Raw genomic sequence first — 12942 nt, 5'->3', positions numbered from 1 at the left:
CTCGACAATCAGAGTTGGTATCGACAATCAGAATCGGCCTCGACAATTGGAATCGGCCTCAATAATTGCCTCGACAATCAAAAATTAGAATCTACCTCAACAATCGGCCTCGACAATCGGAATGGAATTGACTTCAACAATCGGCCTCGGCAATCGAGTCGATATCGACAATCGGAATCGGCCTCGACACTTGGCCTCGACAATCGGAATCGGCTTATGCAATCGGCCTCGACAAATAAGAATCGGTCTCAATACTCGGCCTCAATAATCGGAATCAGCCTATACAATCGGCCTCGACAATCGGAATTGGCCTCAATACTTTGCCTCGACAATCAAAATTGGCTTATATAATCGGCCTCGACAATCAGAATCAGCCTATACAATCGGCCTCTATACTCGACGTCGAGAATTGGAATCGGCAATTAGAATCAGCCTCATCAATCAACCTTGATAATCGGAATTCGGCCTCGACAATCCGAATGGAATTGGCTCGGCAATCGGAGTCGGTATTGATAATCGGAATCGGCCTTGACAATCGGAATCAGCCTATACAATCGGCCTTAACAATCGGAATCGGCCTCGATACTCGGCCTCGACAATTGGAATCGGCAATCAGAATCAGCCTTATCAATTGGCCTCGATAATCGAAATTCGGCCTTGATAAACGGAATCAACCTCGACAATCGGCCTCGACAATTGGAATTGGCCTCGATAATCATAATCGATAATTGACACCGATGATCATCATATAAATAAAGGGGGGTCCATGGGTGAACAACCGATCAACCATAATATAAAGATCGCCCCTCGACCCTGGTTATATCAAATCCGATAGTGCAAAATCATCCGTCTATGGCGAATAGGGCCCACTTATTTGGGTTAGCCCATTAAGAGAATGATGAGAATGGGCCTAACAAGGCCCACAGGAAGGTCACAATGAGGACATCTAACCATCATTGGCCATCAATGTAGACGTCTAACCAACATTGCTCCTAAGGAGTGGCTTACATAAGGTATTCATACACAATGTTATGGCCACACATACATCACATTGGGCCTCACTCATGGGCCTCGAATGTATCACAATGGGCCTCGGATATATCACAATGGCCTCGTCCCATGGGCTTCTAACCTATCACAATGGGCCTTAAATGCATCACCATGGGCCTCATACCTGGACCTTATATATAACAAGTGGGCTGCACTGCTTGGGCCTCAAATGCATCAAATGGGCCATGTTGCACGGGCCTAACAATACAAACAGGTGGGCCCCGTACATGGGCCAAAATACATCATGATGGGCCTCATGGATGGGCCGCACCAATGGGCCTCAAGTGGGCTTGGACCACATCAAAATTATTTTAACAGTTGTAGGTGTAACATGTGTACCATGTACACAATTATTCCATGAGGAACATGGCCCACTAATGATGATTAGCACTGTCCAAACATTGCCTAAGTAAATCCGCACCATCCAAACATTAGACAGCACGTCCAAACATTGGACAACACGTTCAAACATTATCCAGCACCGTCCAACATAATCTGGACGGTGTGGATGAAATAATACATCATGATGGTGTTCATGTGGTGGCCCACCAAAGATTTGAACCTGCCTCAGTTAGGCTTAAGCCTTAAAATGAGCTTGCCAATGGATGGACGGTTTGGACATCACGTGCATGCCATGGTGGGGACCCACCGTTCAAACAGATGGATGGCTAGGATGAAAGGTGGGTCCCACATGGGGCCCACACGTGTAGTATACCACTGATATGTATATATATTAAGTACATAATATAATATTATATCATATTATAATATTATAATATAATATAAGATTATAATATATATACATAACATATATATATATATATATATATATATATATAATATTATTATGCATATAGCAGGTGTGAGGTACTCCAGTGGACCCAGCCTCCCACCGTCTAGAGGTTGGACGGTGAGGATGCAACACAACCATGGTGGAGCCACACATGTGGCCCACCATAACGTTTATTCTCCATCCAATCTGTTAATAAGGTCACAAAGACCTGGGTTAAGATGAAAAATAAATTTCATATAGATCCAAAACTCTTCTGACCTAAAAAGGGTTTCAAAGGTAAACGTTCAATCCCCTGCTGCTAGTGGTGTGGTCCACCTGAGCGCCATGAACGGCAGATTTTTAGGGTATTTCCATGCCTAAAGGGGACCCATCAATTGCATGGTGTGGAGGCTCCACATGCATCATGGTGGGGCCTGAGGTGGGGCCCACTCTCCCTGCCCGTTTTACCAGTGCTAGGACGCTGCTCGCTGCAGCGTCCTCCGGACGCTAGCAGGAATAGCGTCAACTAGATTTTTTTTATAAAGAATTTCATAGGTGGGCCCCACATCATGACGATCCGGTCCGCCTAATGGGTTCTATGGCCCGGGATGCATCTAACGAGTCCAATATTTAGCATGTTTTGACATATAGAAACATTACAGTGGGCCCTAATAGATTTATCACTAATAAAATGATCTCTTTGATGGTGTGGCCCACTAGAGGTTAGGATTGGCTTCATATTTCGGTTCAATGCCTAAAATGAGCTGGGAAAAAGGGTGGACGGTGTTGATCGGATACATACATTAAGGTAGGGTCCATGTGAGGGTGACCCGCTAGCTTTTGAATTAAAGCTGATGTTTGTTTTCTCTTTATATAGTCCAGCAACAGAGGCTGTTGGACGTCCCAAGGCAGGACGGTTGGATGTAATACATTCATCTAGGTGGGTCACGTACAGGTGGCTCATCAGCCACATACGTTGAGGTGGCCTCAAGCACATGTGGCCCCCCTAATGGATGATTTGGATAAAACATACCTCATTTGGGTCCCATGGGATTAACGGAAGGTGTGGATGAAATCCACACACAGGTGGGTCCCACGGCATGTATGGTGTAGATCAAGCATCAAGGTGGGCCACAAAAGGGGAGAGAGAGAGAGAGAGAGAGAGAGAGAGAGAGAGAGACGTGAGTAGCAGAGGGACCCCGCCACTATAGGTCCCTCGAGAACAATGCATACATCAAGATGGGTCCCACCATATGTGGGCCCTCAAATCAGAAAAATCACACAAATCAAACTTTAGAAGAACACCCACTAATGGATCTTGGACTCCTCATCTTAGCTCCAATGGGACATGATTCAACGGTTGAGATTAATTAAGGAAGGTGGGATTGGGTGGTAGGAAGTGGGCCACACTAGCTTCTCTCCATGGGATGCTCTCTTGCTTGGACGGTTTCTTGCTTGGAGAATGAGAGAGAGAGAGAGGTGATGGGAGAGAGGGATGGTGGAGTGACATGAGAGGTAAGGTGCTTGTTGACTTTTGGGAAAGGTAATTGTACTTAGGGATGGGATGGAGTGATGGGTTGTACTTTGATTGATTGATGGATTGATGTGATGTTTTGTAGAGATTCTCTCGGAATTGCAACGTGCAGTATTTTCCTCGAACTGAACGCGGGCCCACATCTCCTGGCACGGGTATCGCCTCAGCGCGTGAGATGCGACATTGGAACCGTGGCGACGACGCGGTCGCAAGGGTACAAGTCTCAGGTTAAGTCGACTCAAATATATGGAACATGACTCAAGATCACGCGCAAACGTTGATAACAGATCGTTGATCGCTGAAATTCGATCGGGAGGACTGCAGAAGCCTACGGAATGGTATGGGTTAGGATACGGGTCTTACAACGTGACTTGATGAACATGATAGATGGCAATTAGCTATCATGGTGGGCCCTTATGAAGGTTCCAACAGTGGGTGTCATTGTCTGTAATGTTTTGGATTTTTGATATTTTGAATTTACAAAAATCTGTGAAATTTTTTGATATAATTATCCCACATTGTCACTTATTATCCCTTGACCCTCAAAGTGAGCTTATACATGGGTGGTACCGAAAAAGAACTGCACAAATTCAATAAATCAACCGTAGAAAACCAATGAACCCGCCCGATCACTTAAGTATCGAGTTTAGCCTCGTGATTTGTTCACATATAGTCCAAATCTACTTGACCTATCACTAACTAATCCAAATGACCACAACTAAATTAAAAATCTACCCAAAGTTGAGACAACTTGGGGTCGGATCGTAATTAAAAAATCAAAGTGACCCAATTATCTATATAGCTTACGAACCAACGTTTTAAGAGTGATTATGATTGAATCGCCATTTTCACTAATTGCGAATAGACTACACTATGAACATAGTTAATCCAAACCCTAATCATTGCGCATAAAAAATCTTGCTACCTAATTCATTTCAGAAATGCCTTGATTTTCCAAACGAGCTCTGGACCGCTTATTAGTGGGCCATTAGTTTCGAAATTATAAAGTAATATCCATCTTATTGGGCTTGACGTTAATCGCGAGACATACAGTCGAGATCGTGACTCGGATCGCTCAACTTAGACTTACAAGGTCGGTGCATGAGTTGTGTAAATATTTTTGAAACTAACCAAGAACTTAAGTCACTTATCTACGTTCAGTCTTTGCCCATGTTGTGGCTTTCAGACCATTAGATCACGACCAAATTTAGGGCAACAACTTAGAGTAATGTCCTACACAAATCCGTATAGCCGCGGGCTCGATCGATAGTCGATGACCGTTGAACTGAATTCTGATCCTACTCATCGATCGACGCATCCAAATGGCAGGTCGATTGTCTCTATGAGTAGATCATCGTTAGAGCCAACTATCTAACAGTGGGTGTCGACTCCTATGCCTTGTAATAGCCCCAAAATGGTAGAAAAATATTCCCCTAAGGCTAGCATAGTAAAAACTCAGCCCTTAGGGCCATTTACACCAAATCTGGCACTATATAAAGGCCTTATTTGAGCACCCCCTCCTCCCATACGAATTTCATGCCCTAGAGCAAGATAAAAAAAAGGAGAGAGGGAGAAGAGAAAGATGAGAAAAGAGAAGAGAAAGAGCATGGGGTGTGAGTGTCGGTGCACATCCACCCAATCATCCTCTCTCTAGTCGCCTCGCTGTAACCGGAGCCGTCGTTAGAGCTCTCTCGGCAATGATTGGGGGTAAGTGTTAAATCCCATTTATAATCTAAGGTTTCAATAGTTATTTGTCCCCAATCTCAAAAGCTCTTGTTTAGGTCTTTCAATGATTTTCTCAAAACTCTAACCCTATGAGCGCCATGAGTTGGGCGGAACATTACAAAGTGCGGACCATAAGTTCTTAGGTTGCGTAGTGCCCCATTTTCGGATTCCGGCATTCTCATGCCAGGTTCCGATCCTGGGATCCTACAAGGAGGGTTTTCAAAAAAAAAATTTTTGTAATAGAGCATAACCACAAGCATAACCAAGTCACAAAACAACATCACCACATATCCACTAAATCAAAAACTTTAAGTACAATGCAGAAAGGGAAATACAGGGTGATCAAAAGCTTCAAAATAAACTGATGTGCACTCCTGCCTCAGCGCTGCTGCTGTCCAACACTACCTGCACGCAACGGTCGTGCATAAGCTTACAAAAGCTTAGAGGGTACTGAAAGTGTGTGTGCAAGGCCAGCGCCAAGTGTACAATATCAGAGTAATGCGGAAATATACGATAAGTCCATGAATGCTATCAGCTGTACCAACGCTATATGATGCAAGACATGTATGCTATCGGCCATACCAAGGCCATGCGATGCGAGGCCTATGTGGCCAAATGTCATATGCGAGATGCGAAGCAAGCATGTCAGTCCTCATCAAGTACACATATCAGTACAGTTCCTCTCTGGATATCACCGGGGTCTAATACACCTCACACCGACTGCCTCCTCCCTAGCTGCACATCAAGCAAGTGGAAGAGACCACACTATCCGCCCGACTCATCTGCCAATACCTACCGGCTCGTCGATAGCGGACTCATTTACGAGCTCGTCAAACTTAACCTAGCTTATAGCCCCTCACTCGGGCGGATAAGGCCACACCCCCTTCCAACCGACCACGACACGGTGGGAGACGCGCCTCTCGGTATTCGGCACTCGGGCGCTCATGTATCCACTCGTTCTAGCGTTGGAGCATCTCCCGGTACCAAAAAGGTTAGGACTTTCACCCAAGGACATCCTAAGTGCCCACAGTCTAGAACCAAGCATTTCCGTATCCGATACGGCCATCCACGATGTGTCTGTGGAGCCACGGCCCTGATGTCGCTAGGGCGTGCAGTGATCAAGTCACACATATGCAAGATGCATGAGTCACACCGTACAATCATGCAGCAATCTCATGCGTACCACGCAATCATGTGGGGCACTCCGTCTCATAAGGAGTCCCGTAAATGTCTCAGCCCAACGGCTTATACTATGATCAAGCATTCCTCATATCAAGCATACATATGATGCATATGGGCATGTATCATGGAGCTATACTAAGCATGTTATAAAGTCAGGAACTATCAACAAGTATGGGCCTATCAATGGGCCTTAAGGAGAGTTACAATGCGGACATTTAACCAACATTGTATTTACAATGTGGACGTCAAACCAACATCGCTCCCAAGGCATGGCTCGCCATAAAATACCATTACACAAACCATATGGAATCACACATTGCAATGGACCCTAAGGACATCCCATTGGGCCTCGACCCATGGGCCTTAGACACATTAAATGGGCCGTATCACATGGGCCTTACATTCGTCAAATGGGCCGCATTAATGGGCCTTACCAACGGGCCTTATGTACATTGCAAGGGGCTATAACCCACGTGCCTTAGAATATATCAGAATGGGCCTAATCACATGGGTTTTACATTCATCAAATGAGCCACATTAATGGGCCTTACCAACGGGCCTTATGTACATTGCAATGGGCTATATCCCACGGGCCTTAGAATATATCACAATGGGCCTTGTAACATGGGCCTCAAATACGTTGAATGGGCCCCATCACATGGGCCTTACATGTATACCAAGGTGGGCCATACCAAAACACAAGTGGTGATGATGATTTCCACCATTAAAATCCCTAAGGCCCACCAACAAATGTATATTATATAATATAATATATAATATATACAATATAACATATATAATATAATATATATTATATACAATATAACATTTATAATATAATATATATATATATAAATATATATATTTATATACACACACCACACGCACGCACGCACACAGCACGCACGCACACACACGCACAGGGGGGGTCCCACCGTCCAGGGAGGACGGTGCGGACGAACACATACAGCAAGGTAGGCCCCACCGTCTGTCTGGACGGTGGGTACAACACATACATCACTGTGGGTCCCATGTGGGGCCCACCATAACATTTATATGGCATCCAATCCGTCCATAAGGTCACTGAGACCTATATGAAGAGTATAAACAAATTTCAGCTTGATCCGAAAACTGCCGTGGACCCAAAAAGGGTTTTAATGGTATACATTCAATCCCACTGTTTCCTTTGGTGTGGGCCAACTGAGTCTTGGATCTGGCTGATTTTTGGAGGGGACCCACCTCGAGGGGTGGTCCACCTCATGGACGGCGTAGATACAAAATATACATCATGGTGGGGCCCACATGAGGGGCCGTGGGTCCCTGCACGGACGCCCGCCCGCCTGGCGCTGTCAGCGTCCCTGACGCCACAGCAGCAGCAACTGCTGCTGGTTGATATTTTTTTAACTTTGTTCTCAAGGTTTTGCACACGTGGGGCCCGCATCAGGGAGATCCGAGCTCGCCATCGATCCCCATAGCTCAAGACAAGAAGGATGAGCCCAATATTCAATATGTTTTGGTGAATAAAAACAACAGTTGGATTTTTAACGGTAACCACCACTGTTTCTCATGCTATGGCCCACCAGTTACTCGGATCTGCTTCATTTTTCGGCTCAACGCCTAAAATGAACTCAAGAATGGAATGGACGGCATGGATTGATCTCATACATCAATGTGGGGTCCACACAAGTGGACCACCTCAATAGGGTGTGAACCAAGTTGATATTTGTGCTTTCATTTCAGTCCAGGGACGTCCCTGGACAGGGACGGCCTATGCATATTGCATGCACAAGGTGGGCCTTGCTCCTGTGGGCCACCAAATGGATGAACGGTAAGGATAAAACATACCTTAAGGTGGGGCCCATCCAAGTGGGTCACATGGCCACCCCATCACACACAAAGATAAATAAATGAATAAATAAAAGAGAGGGAGAAAGAGAGATAGAGAGAGAAATGGGACACGCATGATGGAGGGCTCCGCCACTATGAGCCCTCCCTTACAAGCAATCATACATCGAGTGGGTCCCATTGCATGTGGGCCCACCAAATCAAGGATCAACGGTGGGGATCCCTTCTCCACCAAAATGAAAGGTCTAGATGACCCTTTACAAGCTAGAAAATAGACATCATGATGGGGTTCATAGAGAATGGCCCCATCACGGAATGATCATGAAGATCAAGGTGGGCCATCGACCACATCTTAAGGTCCCAAGTGAGATCCACACCATTGATCGGTAGGCCTCACTTGGTCCATCATCAAAACATAAAAAAACTATCCTATAAGGCACCCACCGTCCGATCTTCTTGGTCCGATGGAAAGCCGACCTCCTTGCGCTTCACTTTGATGGTGGGAGATGAAGATTCAAGGGCTAAGATGGAAGATTTTGGGATGGAAAGTGGGCCACACTACTCACTTCTCTTTTTCTCTCCTTGGAAAAATGTGGACGTGTGAGGCTTATGGGTTGCTTGGAATTGGGTTGGGAAATGAGAAAGAGAGAGGGAGAGATGGGATGTAAAGAGAGAGAGTGATGGATGTGAGTGATGGGTGAGGTGATGTGTACTTGACTAGCATGGGTGTGTAAGAGAGAGGGTGAGAAAGGGTTGACTTTGGAGAGAGAAAGCATGGGTTGCTTGTACTTGACATGAGGTGATGGATGGGATTGATTGATGGGATTGATTTGACACATTGAAGAGATTCTCTTGGGATTACAAACGCGCGGCGTTTTCTTCGAAATAAACGCCGGCTCACATCTTCCTGCCAGGGTATCGGATCGGTGCGAGAGACGCGGCGTCGGAACCGCGGCGACGGTGCGGTCGCAATGGTACAAGTCTTGATTTAAGCCGACTCAAATGCACAACATAAGGTTTAGGGTCGATCGCAACGTCGATTATACGTCACAGGTTGCCGAAATTTGACAGGAAGGATCGCGGGACTCTCAAAACTCTAACCCTATGAGCGCCATGAGTTGGGCGGAACATTACAAAGTGCGGACCATAAGTTCTTAGGTTGCGATTTATCAATATTACTGCTTCAGTTAATGATTTATGATTACTAATACTGTATATGTATGATAACTTACATATATTTCAATTTATGTTCAATGGATTGCAATTTGTAGTATAGCGACACCTACGTATTCGATGAAATGCCTGAATGAGTAGTTTATTGATTTTGATAATTAAATGTGAATCCATTCATCTTTAGTGCTCGTTGACTTGATTAGATTAAAAAGTAGGACTACAAGAGTAGTCTGGTTAGTCGGCAAATTCTCGGGTATGGGTTGACCAAATTAGTTTGGTCACCTTGGGCAAGTTCGATTGATTCGGGTAGAACACGGACGACCGACAGTGGCTAGGCCACACGAGGTGCTTACACACTCCATGTTGGTTATGCCGGTGTTCGGCCGTATTAACCGAAATTGTCCAAAGAACTAGCTAACCCCATATATGTTCACTATTTATGATCACAACTATTTGAATCCAAGACACCCCCCTTACCAAATGCAAAAGTCTACTATTAACCATTACCGTCGCGATCCTCAAGACTCGTGAGCTGGGCATGGTGGTATGAGACACCGTGTCCGTGCTGTCAACCTACACTGGGGTGACAAGCCTACCCGTATTAACCGTGGGCACTACTTTTACAACTTGCCTTTCATATGTATTCAGTTGGGAGTGATGAACCCAGGTGGATCAGGGATTATAGGCATAGGACCGTTGTGGTCATCCCCCGTCTAGTAATTTAGTTGAGACCAATGACTAAAAGGGAGGTATCCTGGCTTCCCCAAATTGTTGAATGAATAAGTATAATTAATCACTCGGCTAACATAATCATTCACTGCATTGCATTAGCTTAGAATGTGGCGAACAAGCGTGGTTGTCGTATGATGAGGAAGTGTTGTCATTTGCGAAACAGGTGGTCGGAGTCACGTGTTGAGGGAGTGTTGTATGGTGATGGCATACATCATTTCATAAACTTCATTATTCGCATTAAGAAGAGTAATTAGGAAATGCTTATTTTACGTTGTTTTATCATTCCTTTACTGATAGACTTGATAACATGTGTAACTCATGCTTTATGGAACCACTGAGTTGATCACTCACTCCCACTTTGGGACGGTGTTTTAAAACACCAACCAGATGCTGATATAGATGCAGGGACCACTGAGGCCAATGCATTGTATCAAGCGGGCATGGATAGGGAGGAGTTCTCTTACTTCCAGCTTTCTTATGGACCGATGTAGGCTGTGCCTTTCTCGATAGGAAAGTCAAGTGATCGGGCTTAGCTAGACGCCACATTTTCACATTTATGTTAATTTTAGAATTGTATATTGGACCCAGCTGGACCCGTAATCTAGATAATTATGCTACATGCATTTCAATTTAATTTTTTGCTTTAATCGTGTTTATTCCAAATTATGATACACTATTTAGTATAATCCTATACGTGCTTATTTGTCTAATGTAGAAGTAACCGAGAAACCAGCTTCCGCAAAGCATAAGTGATGCTCGGAATCTTGAGAGTCGAGCATTTACTCGACCCTCAAAATTCGGGGTGTTACAGGTTGGTATCAGAGCATGAGTTTAGGATTAAACTGAACCTTGGGCTGTGGACTCACTATAATGCATTCGCTGACATAAATGGGGGCGCTAAGACTTAGCAACGTTAAACTCTAGGACCAAACCTTTAGCCGTCTTGAGTAATTGTACTGTAGCTTAGAGAATTGACCTTAGAAAGGGTTGAATTAAGAGAGAAGAGTCACAATGAGGACAGAGTCAGGGTCTAGGAAACACTGAGATGTGTTTCGGCCCATGCTTAGGATGGGCTACTTTAGCCAACTAGCCATGCCGAATTTGCAAGATTCTATCATATCAACGGCCGAATTCCATGTTTAATTCCATTTTTACTATAAATAGTAAGTTTTAGTTTAATTATAACTCTTTATCCGTTGGGCTTTAGGAATTCTGTCTAACATGAAATGTGTTTAGAATAATTAGGAGAATAAAGTAGTTAAGCCACATAGGAAACTTACTATAAAAAGTAGACTTACTATTTATAGTAAGTTACGAATTTCTAAGAGTTTTAGTTATAGTTTGCTTCTGATTTCTCGCGATTTAAAGGGTTGTGAACTCGTTTATTTCATTAATCAATAAAAATTTGAATTTATTAGAATTTATTTCTATTTTCTTGTTTTCTTTTCTCATGGATTCGATAAGTCTCTCTGAGGAGTCCAGAGAAGCTCCATGGATTCGGAGTAGTTATCCTTGAGGAAGACAATGATCGACCTCATCACATTCATCCCTGCGTCATTTTTGAAGCTCATACTTCCTTCTGTTATATATATATATATATATATATATATATATATATATATATATATATATATATATATATATATATATATATATATATATATATATTTATAAAGACATACAACATGAATAGCATAACGTGAATGACATTAACATCACTTTAATGTTTTATTCTTTTGAATTTATGTGATGCAGTTGTGTAATTAGAATTTGTGCATTCAGTGTACTTGCAAACATTACTTAGCCAAAAAAAATTTTGGATTGTTCTCTTATGTCATTTACAAATGTTAGATATTATAGACCACTGAAATACTACCAATCACAAAAATGTGTGTGCACACACACACACACACATTTAATTGATTTCCTTATCATTGAAAATAACGGTGAAAAACAATCCCAAATTACAGACTTGAGATCCTGTTTCCGTTTGAATACGTTTAAGTACTCTTTTTACTTTATCGAGAGTTTTTGATTTATCCCTTAAGAAGACTACCCACGTATATCTGATAAAGTGTGTGTGTATGCATTTAAGAAAATCAATTATAGTATTTCTAAGAGTTTTAGTTATAGTTTACTTCTGATGAAATACTATTTAAAGGGTTGTGAACTCATGCAGGCCACACCACACAAAATAGTGTGAGGATTGAACACGTACCATCGAAAACTTAATGGGAGCCACATAAGTTTTGTATCATGATCAACTCAAGAAAGGTTTCAACGGCCAATACTTATATTTCCATTGATGAGTTTTCAATTTGCTAATTTTAAGACTTCCGTTCAACTGTATTCTGCAAAACTGATAAACAGAGTGAATTTGTCACTGACATCTCTTTGGGTGTGGGTCGCGGTCTAAGTAGCCTGGTGAGAAAGTGCTCTGTGGGCCCTGGTATGATGTATGTGTTTTATTCACGCCATCCATTTATCTTTTCACATCATTTTGATCGATGATTTAGATCTAAATCTTAAGTTGCCATACTTAGGCCCACTGTAGTATTCTTTTTGCCATCCAACCTGTTAATTAGGTAAAAAAAATGCTTAATCAAGAGCTTCATCCAAAACTTTCATGGCCAATAAAAAGTTTTTAATGATGAGCGTTCAGTCACCATTATCATTATTTCCTGTGGTGTGGTTCACATAAGATTTAGATCTGAATCATTTTTTGAATCATGAAATAAAATGATATATAAAAATACATGAACAGAGTGGATAAAACACATACATCATGGTGGGCCACACAGTACTAGCTATTGGCCAGTGACAGCATCAGTAGGTGATCCACGTCCCTCCGCGTCCGCTCCCGAGGCTACCCGTGGCTAATTTTCTGTATATTCCATGAATAGCAACGAGTATAAATACATCCTATTCC

This window comes from Magnolia sinica, chromosome 10 (genome assembly GCF_029962835.1).
Source record: "Magnolia sinica isolate HGM2019 chromosome 10, MsV1, whole genome shotgun sequence".
Taxonomy (NCBI): domain Eukaryota; kingdom Viridiplantae; phylum Streptophyta; class Magnoliopsida; order Magnoliales; family Magnoliaceae; genus Magnolia; species Magnolia sinica.
This window is presented reverse-complemented; position numbering follows the sequence as displayed.